The following is a 23,130-nucleotide window of genomic DNA, read 5'->3' on the forward strand; positions in this document are numbered from 1 at the left end:
AACAGTTTCATTTTTTTTCAAGCATTACAACACTCATTTTTAGCAAGTTCCTATGATTCAGACGTGCACTTCATTTTTATTCAATTAGCCTTTTATTCCTATTTCACCAAAAGCGTTGATAATGAATAAAGCATATTATTCAGAATACGAAAAGCAGATAGCATGGAACCAATCAACCATTTTTTTCTTCAACCAAAAAGTGAAAATTAAAAAAAGTTAATACTTCGGTATGCATCCCACTCAACATCAAATAAAAATTTAACGTTCTTGTAGCCATTGTTTAGCTATATTTCCCACCTGTTCAGGTTCACTACTGATGGCATAAAAGTTCGTATTTTGAACGCTAGTTGAAAAAAAAGAGTGGGATAATAACCTTTTAACCTTTTTTGTTACGAATTAGGTGTGATATTCGGAACAATTTATTGATTACAACTGAAATAGAGGAAAATAGGTGCATGTGTCATGTGCGTATTAAAAACAGTTCTCATGGCCAAATAATTTATTAACTTATTTTTATCATTCCTTTCTCTCTCTCTCTTGAGGATCATTCCAAGTCTACCCAAAGCCATTAACCATGTAAATATTTCATATTACCTACATTTGAAGTGATACTTTACTTTTCTAAATATAAGATAAGATTATGGGTGATATAAACAAAATGGAGCAAGTTCAGAGCAGCTACTCTGATATACAACAAAAACAACAAGTTTATTAACAAGAAAGGTTAAAAGGACAAATTTTCTATTGGGGTGCGAGTAAGACGGGTCTACTCGTAAGGACTATAGGCAGGTTATTCTATAAATATTTAATTTCGATCCCATTACCTTGAGCAAATACAAGCTCGAAGATGACATCTTTTTATCGAAATAATTTGCGTTCCTCAATCAACGGATTGATGCAAATTTATGCATTTTTAAGAACTACAAAAGGTGATAATCCAAGATGAGTTTTGACAACTCATCAAAAATGTACTCACAAACAAGAAATAAAAACTCTTGTTTAGGTTGGTATAAACCTTGAAATGTAACGAAAACATAATAGAAAGGTTTATGTCATAAACAACTTTGTTTTTGTTTTTGCAAAGCCACTACGTCTTCTCTCAGATAATTAGGGATTTCATTTCAACGGATATATCATATCACAAGAATAGAAAATTTGCATGGGCGATAATTTGTGAGTTTTTAATCGATGAATTAAATACTTACAATCTTACATATGTAGTACTTTCATATAATACATACATGAATACATACATACATATGTATACATCCCACTAATATTATAAAATCCATGAGATCACCAGTAAACCTATTGCTACGAAAGCGATACTGGCGGCCATTAAGAAGCTTTCGTTCTTCCAGATATTTTTTAAGCTAAAAATTGACTTGCGTTGCCATGACCTTGGAAATAAGGGACGTAAATGCAATTCGACGATGGTTAGAGGGTAAGGAGGATTCGACTTTTTAGGGATAGGCTGAGCAAATGGTGTTTTCCATTCACTAGAAAAGGGACCTTTCGAATAGGACAGATTTAAAAGCTTATTAGTGGCGTTAAAGTACGCCTTTTTTAAAAATAACGGTTATACTATTTGGTTCATTGGTTTTGTGAATGTAAGACCTTTAACTACTCTAGGAACTATACTAATACGAAAGAAGATTCATCCCATATCAATATTTACGCTTTGAAACACAGGCGGAGACTTGACCCTTATTGGCAGCATCAAATTAACAGCGAACTGAACTGCAAATTGGATTTATCAATCGAGCTTACAAAAGGAGTGTCATTGGAAACGAGTGTAGGAACTGTTGATGACGTAGTGCTGAGCACATTTTTTACAAATGCCCGGAAATTTTTATTACCTTTGGGGCATTGTAATATTTTTTACCGTAATTTCTGGTCGAATTTAATTCGTCGAAAATATCCGTTACAGGTCGTTTTAGTTTGTTTCAACTTATTTTAGTTTTCCTCAGTAATTTCGGCCTCTGATGATCTTATATAGCACCCTTGCAACTCCAATCAAACCAATAATTCTATTTCTTTGACAGATTTTACATTATTCCACAAAGTATTAATTTTGTAATCATATCTGCGCTGAAATACACGTCACTATCGAGGAAACATAATGATTAGGTAATGTTCCTGAAGAAGTCGTTCAGACCGTCCTAGTTGGCTTTGTCATATTGCCAAACGGATTTTTAAGGGGGTTTCTCTTTAACTGGGGTTTTTTGGCATTTTAAATTTGCTGATTTGACATAATGGTCTGATGTGCCTAGAGGCTGATCTCATATTTATTACGATGAGATATAAGAAACAAGTCTAGAGTATCTGCGGACTGGCCAACAACTTCAAGAATGTTTTCAAATTCTCAAATTCAATTTTAATTTTTTTTTCTTTAGTACATAGTGATGAGGTTCACCGACTGTTTGGTGTAGTTTATGAGTTGGTGAATAAACTGGTCCGTACTTCCTTAAAAACAATGCTGACCAAATTTTTGCAGGCAATTAAATCGCTATAGAGTCGTTCAGCAGTTGAAAAACCATGAAATGCAGGAGCTGTATATTTTCAACAAGACGGCGCAACATGTCACACAGTTTTTGCCACAACTTATTTTTAATAGGCAACGTTTGGTAACCTCATAGGCCTCCAAAATTGTGCAGTTTAACACTGTGCTACAAATTTTGGAAAAAGTCATAGAAAAAATGAAACTATGTACAATGTCCGAAACAGCTGTGACTATGTTATATGGGAGATATTTTATGTAAATTGTAATACTAGAAAATTATCTTTTGAAACTATATAAGTAAGTTTCATATCAATTTAAAAAATTATCTCTGCCATATTCGATTTCCAAGTTAAATGTATATTATAAAAAAAAAACATTTGAATAGGTATATGTAACACATTTTCCGGTCCATGCTAAAAATTCTAGTTTATGACGTTGGACGCACTAATAAACATAATTTTACTTGTTCGTTTAAGATAAGTTATAACTCTTCCAACATAACTCAATTAACCATTTAAGTTTTAAGACAGATCGATACATGTCAACTCAGGGTTTCGAAAACTATTCGACAAGAACATGTTAAATCAATTTCGCAAACCTAACCTACACAGGACAAATAATGCAAGTATATACACTAAGTTTCAAAAGTATCTGAAATTGTACATCTCCAATGTTATATTTTCCACCTACATTAACTTCAAAAAATCAATTTTTTAAATGTCAAAACTTATACATATATCTATATCACATTTAAAATACCGAAAGTGTAAGAAAGCACCATTACAAGAACATTCTTTCGAAATAACGTATGTCAAATGATTAAATCCTGAAAATACAAAGCAAAAAAACTAAATGTTTGCCAATGATAAAAATGGAAACTTATAAGTTATAACAAAAAAAACATAACCTGAGTAGATGATGTCACCCATTTGTGAAGCCTAGGTATAGCTATAAAATAAACAACAAGTAAGTACCAACTTCCTCTTTTGGTGGCTTTTTATAGATTTTGTTTTCAATTCAAAAAACAAGAAGAAGGCCATAAAACTTCTGATTGAAAAAAGAAAGAAGTTATTCAAAAAACACATCTGTTTGAATCTAGATTCCCCATTTAACAAAAATTACTCCACGTGTTAGATGCTGATGCTGATGCCGCGACCAGGACGACGCAGAGGCGTGAAAAATATATACTATATTCCACTCAAAGTCATTCATCAACATTTTTACTTCAGCCCATCATCCAAGAATTTAATCAATATCAACATAATCATCACCATCAGATATTACTATACCAATGAGAAAAGAATAATAATTCATAGAATCACATTCCTCGCATGAGATTTTCAGAGGAGTCACATATTTCATCCCCCGCCCTTAAGGAGCCCGCGCGCCTCCAATCTTTCCCAAAAACCATACACGCGGAAATACATTTTTTTTTTTGTTATCGGGGATGGCAAAAGTTTTAAGGAAGTACCATATAACTGAACAAAACAAAAAATCTTCGGTGACAAGAAAAAGTTTGTATCCTTTATTTTTGTTTGTGGGTTCCATACAGTTTAGTTGGTTTGGTTGTCTGGGAAAACAATTCAAGGAACCCTTTCTTTTGCAGGATCGTCATCATCCAATAATAGCCGTATTGTAGTCCTCAGCATCATATTGTCATCGACCAAAAAACCCTTGTTTTTGGGCAATGTTCCTTGACAATGGTGATGTGAAAATGTGAAAAATGTGTTTTCAAAAGGATAAGTGTAATTTTGTTTCCATTTACAGCCCATCATGGAAGTTCATATAGGTAGATATACGTAAGCTACATATTTATATGTATTGAACGTAGAATATATGGGGATGAATATGTGTAAATGCGTCTTCGATAATGTAAAACCTTTTTCGAATTTTTTTAGAAAACAGCAGACGGGACTTTCTTTATCGTGTGAAGTATTACAATGTGTATGTACATCAAGCTACACATATAAGTCTTAAAGCCGATAATAGCTTTAAGGATTGTTTCTGATCCTGACAATAACAGTAAGTTGGTAACTATTGATTCTTTTAAGTGCTTTGGATTCAGGTGTTTTATGATGTTCCATTTTTGAGGGTAGGTACAACTTTTGAACGTATAATATAAGAAGCAGGTGTAGCTGTTCTAAAATTTGTATTTCTGAATACTTGATAGGTAAATTCCGCACTGTTTGGGAAAATGTTCTGATTGACTTAAGCTTCGGATTAGCTAAATCATCATTTTCAGATAGAGACGTACATTTGTAAACGTAAAGGCTCTTGTGACGTATAATTTTATTTATGTCTGCTGAAGTAGTCAGTAATAAAATAATCATACATAAACAGTTTTCTTATGAATTACTTTTTTGTGGTTGCTATTTTACTAAATAAACTTTATTTCAAAAAAGAGTTCAATTAATTTGCAAACAGTTTAAGCATACTTTATAAGGACTTTATGTTTTTTTATTCTTACAATGAATTGAAAAATCCGCTTGCAACAAATGTATTGCATTTTCTTCAATACCATTCTCCTTAATAGACATTTTTAAAGAAACATTCAATAACAAAAAAACAAGTTTAATGCACGTTATAGACGATTATAAATCTAATGCAAAAATTGGAAAAAGTTGACTGAAGAATAAAAGTACCTCATGGATATGGATTGAGAAATGAAAGAGGGAAGAGACTTATCAAGTGCCTGGGAGAAATAAATTTGAAATTCGAGAACTCATTCTTCACAAATAAAGATAGCAGGATCTCACCGAATTGAAAGACTAAAAATTAAATAGACCTAATCCACAACAAACAAAATTGTAACCATCCGAGACATAAAGTATCCTTAATAGCATATATTTTGACAGCAGTCACAGACAAGTGAGATAATAGTTGACTATAAAACATCAAGCAGAAATTAACAAAAATACTATATTCCTAAAACAGTTCCTGATTAAAAATTAACTATACCTATAACGAAAATATAAAGACAAAGGTCAAACAGCGTTAAGAATAGTCAAACACGCAGAACAACCTTCAAAATAAATGTAACAATCTGGAAAATATTAGAAAGATTACAGCAAACATCTGAAAAATTAACAAAAACACTTCCAAAGAAAAAATATTTGAAGAAACCAAAGCACTTATTTTTAAAAGTGAAACCTTAAGAACAAAACCACTACATAACCAAACCATAACCATGATTTGGAAAAGGCCTTTGACACCGTATGGTTAGATGGTCTTTACCTAAAACTGAGCAGTTTTGGCATAAGCAAGCCATTGTTGTATATACTTTATGATATGCTTAACGGTAGAAAGTTTGTTGTCAAAAGTGGCAATGTAATTTTTACCACAACATTCTCAATTAAAAATGGTCTTCAACAGGGAGCGGTGAATTCGCCGATTCTCTTCAGCATTTACACCAGCGAGCGATCTGATAGGTAGTCTTACAAAGGCAATTACGTACGCCGACGATCTAATTGCGTACAGAACGGCCCGAAAGGTTGAGGTTATTAGAATTCTCTTGCAGCGTGATTTCGACAAGATTCAGCGATATTGCGACGACTGGAAACTGAAAATAAATGTCCAGAAGTCAGAGACAATTCTGTTCCGGACTCCGTTGGCTAGGGCCACGAGAGATACACTGTACCGGCTTATATCGAACAGCTGAGACTTCTTATGTGCATTACTTTTCCAACGAGGTCCTATACAACGGGGCTCGAATCAATAGAATTGACAATTTCGTGATAAAACTCGTTCGAGGTTACATTGCAAGAGCTATGTCTTCGACCAACAAAATAATTTTCGGGGCGTTATATCCGAACGAAGAGTATTTTGAGAGTGCACGCTTGAGCGGCTTCATTCCACCAGAGGCATTCCTCTTTTTAGACAAATGCGGTCTGATACAGGATAGATTGGCAGTTCCGTTAATCTACCACGTCAGATGAAGAACCGTGGATAGGCGAATCCTGTACAATCGGGACGTCATGACACAAGGCGGAGCAGAGCTCCTTCAGTTCAGTAGGGCTGTGTCCGAACGGGACCGAATTGATAGGGTGAAGCAGGAGAACCAGTTTTGGTGGCTTCAATCGGCACTTGATAGTGAGTAGTCGGGATGGGGTTTTAAGCCTTGGCCGGCTTTTATACTCGTTTTATAGTTTTAGGGTTTAGTTTTAAGTGGAATAGGCATGGTGTCACAAACAAAAATACAAACAAAAATTAAAAAATAAAACAAAAAATTAAAAAAAGGAAAAACAAAAAAACATGGAATATAAAAAAAGAATATTAAAAAAACATACAAAAGACAATAAAATATAAAAACAAAAAACGTTAGATTTGCTGCTGTGGTTGTTTTAGTTTTAAGTAGTTTATAGGTAGAATAGGTAGTTTAAGTTAGCTTTAAAATTTATATTTAGGACCTTATTTTAAGTAGTTTTTAAGTAAAAATAAAAAAGGACCTTGATATTAGTTTTTTCTCATAATTTTCTAATAAATACAAAATAAATAAAATTGAATTGAAGTTAAAATAAATCTTAGGGCCGAAAGGCATTAGTAGTTAGTGTTATAGTTTAACTTAGAGTGTCCGTATGGGACCATTAAGTTAGTTGTAAGTTATGGATAATTAGGCTAGTTTTATGAATTATCGTCTAGCTTTAAGATAGGTTTAAGAATAAATTAATAAAAATGAATAAAAAAAAACTACATAACCAAGAAAAAAAAGGTGAGCGAGGTCAGAAAAACTATTAGATCTAAAGTATATATTCGGGAATTTAAAGGACACAATTAGACAAGCAAAATAAATTTAAAAAGCAACCAACATTTGAATAATATTCAAGTATGAAGTACCAAAACACACCCGTTAAAACAAACCGAAATATTTGCTGAAAAAGTTACAATACCGACAGAAACCCTTGTATTCAGCAAAGAAACTATCGAAACGACCCATATACTATCTGAAGGAAGACAAATGCACCGGAAATGATGAAATATCATCAGCAATGTCAATATTCTGGTAAAAAAAAACTCCCTTTAAAACCAATCTTTCAAGAGAACAAGCTGAATTTAGAGAAGGATTCTCAACAACATGGACTTTAAATAAACTTATAGAAAACTAAAGTCATGACAAATCACACAAGAGTTGATACAACTTTGGATAGAGACAAAACTAAGTTTGTAGAAGATTAAATATATTTGGGAGAGTTTAAATCATTTAAGGACCAAGAAAATAAAGAATTTAAAAGACGCATCACAAATAGCTGAAAACAATTCTAGACCCTTAAACATATTTTACAATATTGCCAAAATGCAGACACACTTGCTTATTAACTTGCTTATGAACACAAACAATGAGCTTGATTGCAAAAACACTTCACCAGCTAAGAAAATGTCAGACCAAAATTTAAAGATGAAATTCTGAACACAAGACCAAGTTTATTGGTAGGAAATAAAGATATTCGCTATATCCGAAATCATAGACGTCATAAATAGAGCAAGAAGGCTGAATTGTAGCTGGCAGGCCATATCTCTAGACTTCAGGACCAAAGATATACAAAAATGACAACGAAACAGCGACTCAAATTGGTGGAACGAAGCCAAAAATAGAGATATATGGATAGCATTTAAAATTTTTTAAATTTAAACTTTTAAAATTTTAAATTCAATACACAAATTTAATAATTGCACAATTTAAATATTGTAAATTTTTAAATTAAAACAAAAAATATTAGCCTTGCTTTTAAGGTTTTAAATCATATAGTTAATAAAATTGTAATTATCAATGAATTCAATCATCATTGATTTTTAGTAAGTAGAGTAATAATCCTAGACCACAAATCACTAAAATAAAATGTAGGGAATGGCCACTATTCTAATGGAACGACAAAGTTATAAAAACATTTGTAGAGGTCGGTAGCTCGAGTAGTTCACAGGTAGCAGAATTTAGGACACGGTTATGTTTTTTATTCAAAGTTGCTTAACAATTCATATATACCTAAGTCGAAGAGGTCTTGATTATATATATAACCTAATACTTTCAATTGTTTGATTTTGCTGATAAATTTAATATATAACACGTGTTAAAGCCCTCCTTCTGCACGTTGCTAGTGGACTTTTGTAATAATATTCGATGCGAGGCTTCTTCAAACAAACTTTAATTTAACAACCTTAAGAAAATATGTATACAAATTATTTTTTCAACGATGTTACAAACAAAATTCTCTTTTTAGTCCAATTTTCAATACATTCTTTCAGCTGTTAAACGATAAGTCCTGTTCAAAAAAAATAGGAAATTAAAGAACTCGTAAATTCGAATCCAAATCCTACCGTTGATCCTTAAAAATCATTCTAATTTCACACAAGGGGCCCTAGCACATTCACACTTCAGCATAATAGCAACTTCTAGTCTTATCATCTACCAGATACATCGCGATACAATACAAATCCATGTCGCCTGCCGAAATGTTCTAATCCGAATAATACACACTCCTAAGCTTGTTCGTAATTTAACCAAAAGCAGATTAGCTCAGTCATTAGCCGAGAAACCTGCCACAATATCCTGAAAGCTAATTACTGGGAGCTTAAGCACTGTTGCGCCAACGCGCTTGCAAGGGATGTGGTGCTGTTTGGCTGATGGCAGAACTGAACAAGTGAACGCTGAAGCTTGTAAACGATTTCAGGACTTTGAATTATTGTAATGATGTAATATACATTCTGATTCTAAAATCTCATCTAAACTCGAAGTGTTGCTACTGACGGAAAAGCATGTAAAAGACGAACACTCATATTTATCAAAATTTATCAGGAAAACTCCAGCCTCGGTGGTGATAATATCTTCCAGAACCCCAAAAATATAGTATCTAGCTGCCGAGATAGATGCAAAACGACGAAAATCCAGAACATAGTTTATCATTTTAGACATTAATTATGTGTTAATTGTTTTGTCGTAGATGGTGTCGTGGAACTTGTTTGATGTAGTTGAGGGTGGAGGTACTATAAATGAGATAAATGTGTTTTCACTGTTGTTTCGTATGAATTCTAAACTAATGGTTTTTTATTTTTTACTTTTTGGGGGAATCTTAATGTATTTTCCGATGAGGGAATGTGGGACTTTTTTATTGTTTCCGACTAGAATGTTGTTAATGACATTGATGTGTTTTTGTTTTTAACTATTCACATATATGTATATCTGCCATAATTATTATAAATTTTGTTTTCTTGCGCATTTGATTTGTTTATGTGTTTAGATTAAGTTGAAATATTTAAGACGTTTATTTCTAGATGTAAGAAGTTCAATGAAATCATGGGCTTGGATAAAAAAGTTTTTGTGTCCTTTGCATGATTTCTGTCAATTTTGTTATAGGGTAACAAATCAGTGCACACAATAAATTTGCGACGCAAGCATAGATTGTTTGGTAAGCTAAATTTATTGTTTACAAATAACGAATTTTTCGACTCACTGTCACTTTGAAAATGCATAAATATTTGTAACTATCCCGGCCAGGATTCGCATGGCTATGTAATACACAAACGAAAAATAAAATTATATAATAATAGAAGTTTTTGAGAGTCTACTCGATATAAACAAACAAAAACAAATCTTCATCTAATATCAGTGGAGACGTATAAAGGCACATAACTAATTTTGAAAAACATACCTTTAAAACAGAAGTAATGACTATTCATTTCTTTAAACTTCAAGTAATGTATGTATTACTTACTTAAACCGGCATGCGCTTCAGTTCTTTGTGAACTAGGGCCTTACCTAAGAAACTTCTCTATCTAGCACGTTTCCTAGTTAGATGTCTCCAGTTTCACAATCCAAGTGGTGTGAGGTCACTTTCCACTTGTGCTTGCCACCTGATCCATGCTTCTGCACCGAATAGTATGATACGGGTCTTATATAGCGACACTTTGGTTACTCGATAAACGTCTTTACTTCCCATTTGCTTTCCAAGCCCAAAGAAACAGCAGTTAACAAGAATAATTTTTCGAGCTGGTTTGGTTTCTGCGTTTATAGCGGAGCTTAGGTACACAAAGTCCTTAACTTACTCAAATTTACGTCTATTGATGGTGATTTTTTGACCCTGACGTCGGTATAAGTCCTTTCTTGATAACAGCTTTGTTTTTCCCTCATCAACCGCTTAATCTATTTTTACAGCCACTGCCTCAATGCTCCCAAAAGCCCCATTGGCATCACGCTAAGTTCTTCAATGTCAATGTCATCAGCATTACGCCAGTAATTTGACAGACAGAAAGACAGTGCCAGTAGTGTTTATGTGGGAGTTCTGCACTATTCTTTTAAGGACGACGTTAAAGAACGTCGTTCGAAGCGAATTCTCCATGATTAACAAAGGGACGAATTTGACAGAGGTGCCGAAACTGACATGGCTCAATATAGTTCTTCCCTGTAGATGCTCTCATATGCGGACTTTAAACCGATGAATAGATGTTGGGTGTCGATTTGATGTACTTGGGTTTTTTCAAGGATCTGCCGTAATGTGTCTATTTGGTCGACTGTGGACTTTGCTGGTCTAAGGTCACATTGATAAGTACTCATCAGGCTGTTAAAGATGGGATTTAGACGTTCACTTATTACGACAGGGAAGAATTTGTAAGCGATGGAGGCTGATTCCTTTATAGTGCCGACATTTGGCTGCATTTGGCTGTCAACATTTCTTATTAGTGGCTGTTTGAAATACAGCACGTCAGAGGCAGCTTCACTGATTGCATCTTGGCATTGGTAATACTAGTTTTCGATACTTTGTGCTAAGGGCAGATAACTTTGGAAGAAGTTATGGCTGAATCACAAACACGCTTCAGCTTCGGTTTCATATGACGTTTAAGAATTCAGCCATAGGAATTCAATGCATGCTATCACAATGAAGCTTCGACGTCACATTTCGTTTGAAAATCGTAAGTAGTACCCGTGGCATGATGGTTAGTGCGTTGGACTGTCAGTCGTTATTTGACTTTCAAAGAGTTAACAAGTGTTTAAAAGTGGATAGTAGATAATTTCAAATTAAAAGTGCATTTGTAAGGTTTTTCATTTAAGAAGGCAGTAAGCCACAACTTTTACTAATTAATCGGTAGCCTAGTTGAGGTGGCGTCCGAAGTCAGTCGTTATTTGACTTCCAAAGTGTGAAGAAGTGCTATTTTTATTTTAGTTTCAAGTAAAACAATTCAAAGTGTGTTAGGAAATCTAAAGTTGGCAAGTTGCCACAAATTTTTAAATTCATCGGTAGCTCAGTGGAGGTGGCGTCTGCAGACGAATTCAGAGGTCGTGGGTTCGAATCCCGGGCGGAGTCGACGAAAAATATTATTGCTTTTTTTCATAATCGAGAAATTGTTGATTTCTTCGATTGGGAAGAGAAGCAAATGGTTAAGGAGAAGAAAGCTGGGGTATCGAAAGATACCTCGGCCAACACATCAGGCGATATTACGGTGGTGCCAGTAACAGCACCACAAACAACAGCAACAACATCTGGTCAAACATCAGACCACTGGATAGAAGCAGCAGCAACTATCAGAAAAAGGAAAATGAAGAAGCATAGCCCAAACAAAGTGGAGAGGGCCAACTCTGCTAAGCGGCGGGACATGCGGAAAGAAATGGAGGGTGGTAAAGGAGGAGTTACCACCGAGAGCGAGTTTTCAGACTACGCAGAGTCTGAAAAAACTGAATACGTGTCCGAAGGTGGAGAGGGGCTCTTCAGGCCTCCGAATATGGATTTGATCCTATCGGAGCCAGAGCCAGTCCCGCCGACAAGAAGGCTTTGGAGGTAGTGGCGGACCTCCAAGATGAAACCGAACTGGTGCAGGCCCTGCAAACCAAACAGGCAGCCATCAGCCAGTTCGAGCAAAGTCTCAACAAGCTCAAGGAGGAAATAGAGCCCCTCCTCACTGCACTTAAAAACAAACAAGAGGCGCGCCGAAAGCAAGAGGCAGCCCAAAAACAACAGTAGCAAAAACAACAGCAACATCAACCACAGCAGCAAAAACAACCACAACCCAAGCCCGCTCCCAAAATCACAGGAGCGGAGCAAAATAAAAAGAAGCCAGCTGCAGTGACAGGCCCAATTGCTGATGGCCCATCGACCTCGGCCAAGGCCAAACAGCAGCAACAACAACAGCTACAACCAAGGCAGCAGGAGCAGCAGAAACAGCAGCAGCAGCAGCAGCAGCAGAAGCAGAAGCAGAAGCAGCAACAACAACAGCAACAACCACAGCCCAAAAAAGAGAAGGTGCCACCAATCAGGACCTACCGGGTTGACCTGCAGGACCTAAAACAGGTATGTAAGTCGGCCACTAAGGGCAAATTTGTAATAAAGATTTTAAATGACAACGAAAAGCGTTATTCGGTACAGTGCTTCTCACTGGCCGAATACAATTTACTTAAAGGCGTGCTCAAACAGGCCACTGCTGAGTTCTTCAGCTACACGCCTAAGAGCGAAAAATTCCAGACGGTCCTTCTGAAGGGCATAAGTTCCTGCACGGAACCAGAGGAGCTCTTAGCTGAGCTCCGTCAAAAAGCCACGGACGATCTCGATTTTATCGGGGTCAAGCCGTTCACTACGGTGAAGTCCAGGCGAGAGGGTTATAGGCTGCCAATGTTCCTGGTAACATTATCGCCCCAAAGCAGTTTCGATAGTGTGAAGAAAATCACATCTCTCGACTATCAAACTGCACGATGGGATACATTAAAAAGGCACGACGGCATTTTACAATGTACGAAGTGCCAGAGGTTTGGCCATGCCAATGCCAACTGCAATATGCAGTTGCGTTGTGTGAGGTGCGGAGAAACCCACAAAGAAGGAGAGTGCAAGCTGGGGAATGAGCGGGTTGAGGATTTGACCCTGCTCAAGTGTGTCCTTTGTGGAAACCAAGGGCACCCGGCTAACTATAGGGGTTGCCCTAAGGTCCAGGAAATGAAGCAAAAACAGGCCAGTCAAAAAGCCGAAAAAAGTCGAACAGTTCGACAGGCTCCAACACAAAAATTCGTGGATCCCAAATTCTCTTACGCCCAAATGGTGTCAGGGAGTGGAAACACGAGACATGCTCCACCAACGGTTGCCCCAAAGGCCCCTGTGCCTAAGGCACCAGAGGTGCAGCCTGACATTGTAACCTTGTTGTTGAGCATTCAAGGTCAACTAACAGGACTGCAAAGTCAGATAAAGGAGCAAGGCAAAAGGGTAGATCATCTCTACTCTTTGTTGCCTGGCCTGGCGCAATTTAGACCATAATGGGCGCGCTGCCGGAGACGCGCCTAAAAGTCCTAGCTGTGAATGTAAATTCACTGATTAGGATTGAACGAAGAGCCAATATGTTCCAATTGTTGAAAGATTACAGTCCCGATGTGTTTATGGCTAGCGAAACTAAGCTAAACCACAAACACAAATTGACTCATAAAAATTACAATATCGTAAGAAGGGACCGGCCCGACTCCACTCAAGGTGGTGGTGTCGCTCTCTTTATACGAAAAGGCATTAATTATAAAGTCATATACAACAATGAATTGCGAAAGCTCAAGACGCTAGAAGTTTGCGTTGTATGCATCTCTCTCACTCAAGGGAAGCGGATGTATATGATTGCGGCTTATGCGGCTGGAGCTCCGCAGGTTACTTACTTTGCTTCAGAACTCGAGATTCTTTTTAGGGAACTGAAACTGAGCTTGGAAGAAAACTATTTCATCTTGGCCGGTGATTTGAACGCAAAACATGAAGATTGGGGAAATCAACATAGTAATCCCAGAGGTAATCATCTTTTTAATTTGATGAATCTTTACAGCGTTGAATATGGCGTCGACCTGCTGGCTACTGAAAGGCCATCGTATCCAAGAAGCGGCTCCTTTCTGGACCTTTTGCTGTACGACACCAGACTGACAGTTACAGACAAAGTGAGTAATCAATCACCCGCGAAACTGCTTACAGACAGTCGAGTACGACAGTGATCACTGCGGACTGGCTGCTGTAATGCAGATTCCGAACGAACGCGTGGAGTTGGAGGAATACGTTCCAACGCATTCTTACAATTACAGTAAGATGCTGTGTCCTCGTTTCACCAATGCCCTAGCGAGAGAACTTCGTTCGAGTGACATAGCCCCACCAAACAACAGAAACCTGACAAATATAGAAATCGACCAACACTTACAACAGATTTACGAAACAATAAAACGAACGATGGAACGGACAATCCCAAAGTACAAAGAACGGGACCAAATGGACGCTTACAGAAACGCGACAATTGACGCACTACGTAGGCACAAGAGTGGCTTACTGACAAGACTCAAAAACTTGCACAGACGACTTACAGACCCACGCGACTTGGAGGTTAGGACACTGAAATCGTCAATAAAAAATGTCAATCTGTTGATTAAGGAGAACTACAGGCTATCAATTAACAAGTACTGGGACCGCAAGATCCGGTCAGTTAATTCGAGTGACCCTAGTATGTTCCCCAAAATCAACAAGATATTCAGGAAAAAAAACGATAATGACCTTCCGTGTCTTAAACTCCAAAGAACTGAAGAGAACAGAAACGTACTAAGGACAGCGCAAATAGATCCAGAGGAAGCCATCTTTGACGATGACTTTTACATAATTGAAGATCCGAAGGAAAAAGTGGAGGCGGTGGGAGCTGCTTTTCAGCAAGTGTACAAGGTGAATGTTAGCATTCGCCCCAACCACGACCTGGAAAACAGAGCCCTACTTAATCACTTTTACCTCCGTAATGATATCACACATTGGCGATCTGAGAACCGCGGTTTCATGTGGTTCAATGACGATTCCTTGGCAAATGCCATAATCGCCGAGCAAACGGGACCAAGTCCTTTGTTAGTGACGAAGGTTGAGCTTCAGCTCATGTTTAATTCAATAAAAAACAAAAAGTCAGCAGGTGTCGATGGTATATCCAACGTTGTACTAAGACATTTACCGATGGAAGCAATTGAAATTTACACCACACTCTTCAACAATGCACTGAATAATGCATATTATCCAGTGCATTGGAAGACTGCTGTGGTTCATCCTCTCCCTAAAAAGGGAAAGGACAACTCCAACCCGTCAAATCTTCGGTCGATAAGTCTTCTTCCGAGCATCAGCAAAGTTTTCGAAAAAATCATTAATAGGGCTCTGACTAAGTGGGCTGCGGACAACAAAATAATTCCGGATAAACAGTTCGGGTTCAAGGCGGGTCATGACACAATTCATGCTGCGTCTAAACTCGTTTCTGATATCCAATGGAATAAATCAAAACAACAATGCACAGGTGCTGTTCTGGTTGATTTGGAAAAGGCCTTTGACACCGTATGGTTAGAGGGTCTTTACCTAAAACTGAGCAGGCTTGGCATAAGCAAGCCATTGTTGTATATACTTTATGATATGCTTAACGGTAGAAAGTTTGTTGTCAAAAGTGGCAATGTAACTTCTACCACAACATTCTCAATTAAAAATGGTCTTCAACAGGGAGCGGTGAATTCGCCGATTCTCTTCAGCATTTACACCAGCGATCTGATAGGTAGTCTTACAAAGGCAATTGCGTACGCCGACGATCTAATTGCGTACAGAACGGCCCGAAAGGTTGAGGTTATTAGAATTCTCTTGCAGCGTGATTTCGACAAGATTCAGCGATATTGCGACGACTGGAAACTGAAAATAAATGTCCAGAAGTCAGAGACAATTCTGTTCCGGACTCCGTTGGCTAAGGCCACGAGGGATACGTGTAAGAATTGGCGCAAGATGGTCATCGTTGATCTTCACGGGCAGCCATTGGCGAGCAAAAGTGTAGTGAAGTACCTCGGTATCTGGTTAGATCAGTATTTATATTTCGACAGACATATAAATGCTGCTCTGACCAGGGCCAGAGGAGCCTTCGCTCTGACGAAACGACTGTTTTTTAGCAGTCGGCTTGACACCAGAGTGAAGGTAATTTGCTACATGGCCCTCATACGGCCAATGATCGTTTATGGTTGTCCTGTGTGGTTCAACGTTGCCCCTTCCCAGATGGAGAAGTTTCGGGTGTTCGAGCGGCAGTGTTTACGACGCTGTACCGGCTTATATCGAACAGCCGAATCTTCTTATGTGCATTACTATTTAAACGAGGTCCTATACAACGGGGCTCGAATCAACAGAATTGACAATTTCGTGATAAAACTCGTTCGAGGTCACATTGCAAGAGCTATGTCTTCGACCAACAAAATAATTTTCGGGGCGTTCTATCCGAACGACGAGTATTTTGAAAGTTCACGCTTGAGCGGCTTCATTCCCCCAGAGGCATTCCTCTTTTTAGATAGATGCGGTCTGATACAGGATAGATTGGCAGTTCCGTTAATCTACCACGTCAGACGAAGAACCGTGGATAGGCGACTCCCGTACAGTCGGGACGTCATGGCACAAGGCGGAGCGGGGCTCCTTCGGTTCAGTAGGGCTGTGTCCGAACGGGACCGAACTGATAGGGTGAAGCAGGAGAACCAGTTTTGGTGGCTTCAATCGGTACTTGATAATGGGTAGGTCGGGATGGGGTTTAAGCCTTGGCCGGCTTACATACTTGTTTTATAGTTTTAGGGTTTAGTTTTAAGTAGAATAGGCATGGTGGCACAAAAAAAATACAAAAAAAATAAAAAAAAAAACAAAAAAAAAATTTAAAAAAAAAACAAAAAAAATCAAAGAAAAAAAAAATAACATGGAATAAAAAAAAAAAAAAAAAACCTAACAAAAAAGACAGTAAAATATAAAAACAAAAAACGTTAGATTTGCTGCTGTGGTTGTTCTAGTTTTAAGTAGTTTATAGGTAGAATAGGTAGTTTAAGTTAGTTTTAAGTTTTATTTAAGGACCTTATTTTAAGTATTTGTAAGTAAAAATAAATAAAAAAGGTTATTGATATTAGTTTTTTCAAAATTTTCTAATAAAAACAAAACAAATAAAATTTAAATTGAAGTAAAATAGATCTTAAGGCCGAAAGGCAGTAGTAATTAGTGTTATAGTTTAGCTTAGAGTGTCCGTATGGGACCATTAAGTTAGTTGTAAGTTATGGATAATTAGGCTAGTTTTATGAATTTTTGTCTAGCTTTAAGATAGGTTTAAGATTGAATAAATAAAAATGAATTTGGAAAAAAAAAAAAAAAAAAAAGTGCGTTGGACTGTCATGCAAGGGGTCTTGGGTTCAATCCCTGCCTGTGCCACCTTAATTTAAAAAAGTTAATATTCGCGGGTACTGCCTCTTGCGAGGAATTGACAAATCCTTCAAGAGTAATTCTTGTCATAAAAAAGTGCTTTCTCAAATTCGCTGTTCGGATTCGGCCCAAAATTGTAGGTCCCTTCTATTCCTGACAACAGTACTCGCACACAGGAATGGTTGAGAGTTGTAAGTCACTAGGCCCTGGTTCACAACGGACTGTTGCGCCACCCAATTTATTTATTTAATCGTAAGGAAAAGAATGTAACGTAATGTGACTTCAAACGTAAGATCTAGTTCAATTATCGGAACATTTGCTTTGTCTGACAGCTCAACAGCTGTAAAAACATGTCAACAAACAAAATATTTGCTCTTTGGAGGGATGAAATAATAGAAATGTCATTCAAAGCAACTTCGAAACAGGTCCACCGTAACGCAGAAGAAGCCGAAACTGAAGCGTGTTTGTGATTCAACCATTACTTGTCACTCGGTCGTAGAAGGATAAAGCAACTTGTTGCATCTTTCTGTTTTAACTAATTCTGCAAACACTGCGTATAACCTTGGCTATAATATATAATAATAATATGGTCAATTTGGTTCACGGCAGATTAATTTGGAGACAAAACGCGTATTGGCTGCTTTGACGTTTTTTTCAGCAGCAAAATCAAATTGCCAGCCTCCGATATCGACCATGCAGTGTAGTTTGGAATTAAATTTGTTAAAGACAGTTTTATTATCGAAGCTATATGCTATATCCCAAATCTCAAAGAACATATCCTTAATGCTGTCACTCTTTTGTGGGGCGTGGCGTGTGCGCATAGTTGGTTATTGTTGCCGAATTCAGCCTTAAAGCGAATGGCCAAGAGGTGAAACAAATCTAAATGTATTCCAAACAAATAATTAAAAAAAGAATATCACGACTGTCTTGTCATGACACTTTAAAAAAAAAATCATATAAGGCTCTGGGTTATTATTATTTTTACTATTAAAGATTTGTTAAGTAAAACATGAAAGTAAATATTGTTTAAGAAAACGAAAGTTTTAAATTTTCCTTTAAACTAAATCGAAAATTGAATTTTGTAACTTTTAATATTTATCAGTTTCGCAGAATCAACGATAAAAATTATAACACACCTAAATGAAAAAGTTATTGTCATAGTGTGGAAATTTATGAATCAAAACTGAAAATCTTTAAAACTTTTCTGTTACCAACTTCCGTTTCTGATGAAGTTGAATTTAAGTTTAACTTTTTCATGTGACTGTTTAATATGCTATGAATACCTCTTCTACACACACATCTGTTTACATATATACCAAATTGGAAGCAATTGAAATATTTCCTGTCATTCGCACATACAAAAATCTCATGAAACTTTCATTACCCAACTACTGTTGAAAACAAATACATTATTTTGTAACTTCATCTTTGATTCGATAGCAATTTTTGCCAAAAACTTTACCCTAAATTTAGATCAATAAGTCATTTCAAATTATAATTCTATTAACTGAACATAACATTTATTCCATGTAGTCAGGTGCACGTAAAACTTTCCTCAAGTTCTTTCAAAAAGTTTTCAAGTGTCTCTTGCCTAGAATGGTGCAAGATGATGCCATCAATCGTGGCCAAATGAGTATTTCTCATCCCCTACGTCTAGGCTTACGAACACACTGCAAGTATCCATAGGTTCTAAGTATATCATAGACCCTGGAGACCATCACTTATTATATCTCTGTTGAGCTGCCTCTGGTAACCTTTTGACCTCAAAATCATGTGCCCAACCAAATCGAAACTTATTAATTCCACAGAGTATGGTATTATTATACTCCGTTATCAAACCCTGAGCCGATAAGATTCATTCAAATTCAGACCAAACAATGTGATTGTGATGTTCTCGAGGGTTTGAATATACCTTTTTCAGTTACCTATTTTGTTGGTTATACTTGTATTGTATATACTATTGAATAAGAAATCCAGGGCCGTATTTAAAAAAAAAAATATAAAATTATCAAGCAAAACTGAATCCTAAATTTTAGAGTATGTACTAAAATATTGGATAGAATCAAATGTTCACAATAATATTTTGTAAAAGATAAAACAAATTTTATTTCGTTTGTGGTTTACATTTATTTCGTTTGTGGTTTATCAACCATAGCAATTTAAAAAAAAGGTGAACATTTTGGTTAGCCCTAAATATCTCATGAAAAAAATATGCTAGAGACTTGAATTAAATTTTATATTATATATTGTAACGTGATACCAAACCAGTATATTTTTGGAAAAAAAATCAAATTGACAAAATAATTAATAAAAGTGAATAAAAATTGATTTTCGACTCAAATATCTATATTCAAAACTTTAAGATATTGGCTCTAAACTACTTTTTTTCTTTTAAAAAATATTGTTGTCAATATTTAGTTAAATTTTACAAAAAATAATAATCTAAAAAAAAAAACAATATTAAACTTTAGTATAAATTCACTTTCGACTCAAATAGCTTTTCAAAAATAAAAAAACATTGTATTCAAACTTTTTTTATTTCACATAAAATATTGTTTCCGATATTTAGTAGTATTTTTATAAAAATGCAATAGTTCGGTTTTTCATAAACAAATTAAATACACAAATTTTTAAAAAATTGATGACCTGTTCTTGATATCTCTCGATTTAATTTCATTCATCCAATTTGTAAAAATTTAAGAAATGTTACTAAAATTGGTAAACAATTTTTTTCGACTAAAAATCTGTTTAACAAACACGATTTTCAAACTTAACTATTTGTTTATTTGAAAAATATACTTGGTAATTTTAAACTTTTTAAGAAAAATTTAACTGACAAGTTTTTCAACCCAGCACCCAGCCTACAAACTTTTTAAGCATGACAAATCGACAGACGGGATGGGAAGTCATCAGTGTCGCATCCCAGCCTCTTTTTTCCAATAAATTTGAGATGAAAATAAATGTTTATAAAGTTTTTCCTGCTAAAACTATTTATGTACAATCTCTTTTGCTATCTCTCATTACGATTTAGCTATAATATCTCATCTCATTCCTATAAAAGCTATAAAAAAGATGTCAAAGTTTAGAATCCATTTATAATAGTAAGAACTTATACAGATTTGAGTATTAACAAACATTGAAACAAAATAATTTATTTATATTGAATTAAGAATTTTTTAACTCTACGAAAACAATAAATTGTTTGAGTTTGAAATGGACAAAACTTGCTCTTATTATTAAACATTTTACAAAATCATCTTCGACACACAAATTGTGTTATTCAAGCTAAAAAAAATGGGGACGCACAATGTAAATCTCAAAAATCAAAAACCATGAGATCGATCACACATGACGAATAAAATTGTTGTGCCTTATCTAATCAATGTTAAACAACACAAACTTGAGCAACTTCAAGCTTGACTCAAATAATCTCAGCGTCATCTTTATTCGCCGTTGTGTCAAAAAATATTGGTATACTTTTGCCCCAAACACATCGAAAGCAATGTTGGGTTTTAACGAGTATTATAAGAATCAAAAGTCCTCTCCGGCCACAGCAACCGCTAGTTGTGGTGCTTTGACATGTTCGAAAATACACAAACAATAACAGATAGACTTCAAAGACCTCTTGTGTTCAAAGTACACAAGTTCTTCACATGAAAGACGTATCCTAATAAAACTTTAACGGCTAGATGAAGAAAAGGAGCTTAGTGTAATAGACTATTTATGAAAAATACTAAATATGAACGGCCTGAAGTCGCAATCCAACCTTATCTTTAGGAAATTCAAGCTAATCCACGGCCGAAAAAAGAATATTTCGAAATTATTGTGACTTCACTGTGGACTTTTTCTTCACCATTAAAGCTTCTTGTCTTAACACAAATTTAAAACACCCTTTTACCTACTCTTGTAAGAAATAGACAACAATTCAACAGGGCAGGGTGACCCATGAGTACATGTTATCAGAATACACCCTTTACTTTATCTATAAATGGCTTTACCTTTAAGGAAAACCGCAACATCTTCGTGTTAAATGGTCATTCGAAACATGTAGACTTGAAAATAATTAACTGTGTTATTCAACTTCAAATATCGGTAAAGCAAACTGGGTACCAAAAACATACGCTGGTAGATGAGCATTGGGTGTAAAACTGATATGAATATCTTTTAAGAGTGCCCCCTGTTTAATACTTTGAACCAATCATTTTTGTAGATTAAAACGAACCCAAGAACTTAAACTTCTTAAGATAAGAATGAAAGTGTTTGGTTAAAAGATAAAATTTGAAATGTTATATTTTTGTTTCAAGAACTAGTTTTTAAAAAAGCTGAAAAAATAAAAGTGTATGGTCAAATACCAAAAAAATTAAAATGTCAAGAACGAACATTTTTACTAACAAAATGTTCTGCTAATAAGAATTGAAAATCTAAAAACAAAACATAATCGACTTTTGAACCTTTAGATCTTTAACCTGAGAAAATATTGACTGTCAAAAATTCTGCCTCTTGCGAGGAATTGACAAATCCTCCAATATTAATTTTTGTCTTGAGAAGTGCTTTATCAAATAAGCTGTTCAGATTCGGCACATAAACTGAAGGTCCCCACGATCCACTAAAAGAAACTCTCTGTCAGAATCCAAAAGGATGTTTAACATTTTTGATAATAAAATTTCCAATTTTACAAGTTCAAATGTTGGCTTTCGAAATAAAAACGTGTGCAAGGATTAAGGTTATATGAGAATTGTGCAAAATTTTGAAAAAGTGTCCTGAAAAATTATGTTTTGTAATTTTGTATGTGGAAATGAAGAGAAATTTCAGTACTTGTCAAAAAAGTTTCCTGTGATGCTTGCTTTTCGTTTTTCCGTTGAAGAAGTGAAATAATATCATTTGGCTTCAGCATTCAACTGCTTTTGCATCTTGTTTCGAATTTCTACTCCAATGTTAAAACAAGAAGCGTTCACAAAAATTAAATTAATCCGAAAATGTTCAGCCGTGGTCAACATAAAACCTAAGTTGTAAATGATGTTGGTGTGGCAAATGTAATGATAGAGGACTCGCTTTTGAACTATTTACTCCTTCTCCTTCCTATGTTTAGAACAATAGGAAAATGCATTTAAATTCGCTTCTTTTTTTCACTTCAAAGACGAATAAAAAAAAAAAAACGGATGAAAAAAGTATTACCAAAGTTAGCAAGCAAGTGATTTTGGTTCCAGTGAACCGATTTTAAATTCTTGTCTTATCTGATTTAAATTTCTTGTCCCAGAAAGAATCTGTTTTATTCACTTATAATGTTATCCTCCACATGGCTTTCAAATGTGAACAATGTGAGGGGTATCAATGGGGGAATAGATATCTTAAGGACTCGAGGGGGATAAAATGAAAAACACCCCATTATAAGATGTGTGTTCTCAACAATTGTATTGTGTATTCCATCTTCCATTGAGAGGTAGAGATCGCATGGCAAAGCTATAAGTCCTGGAAAAG

General features: G+C 35.7%; 1 protein-coding gene across 2 annotated transcripts in view; it reads left to right on the forward strand.

The window, feature by feature from the left end:
• LOC129953652 (hemicentin-1) overlaps positions 1 to 23,130 on the forward strand; it is a 403,952-nt gene that overhangs the window by 241,165 nt on the left and 139,657 nt on the right. The window lies entirely within an intron of this gene.

The sequence above is a fragment of the Eupeodes corollae genome, chromosome 1 (assembly GCF_945859685.1).
Source record: "Eupeodes corollae chromosome 1, idEupCoro1.1, whole genome shotgun sequence".
Lineage (NCBI taxonomy): Eukaryota > Metazoa > Arthropoda > Insecta > Diptera > Syrphidae > Eupeodes > Eupeodes corollae.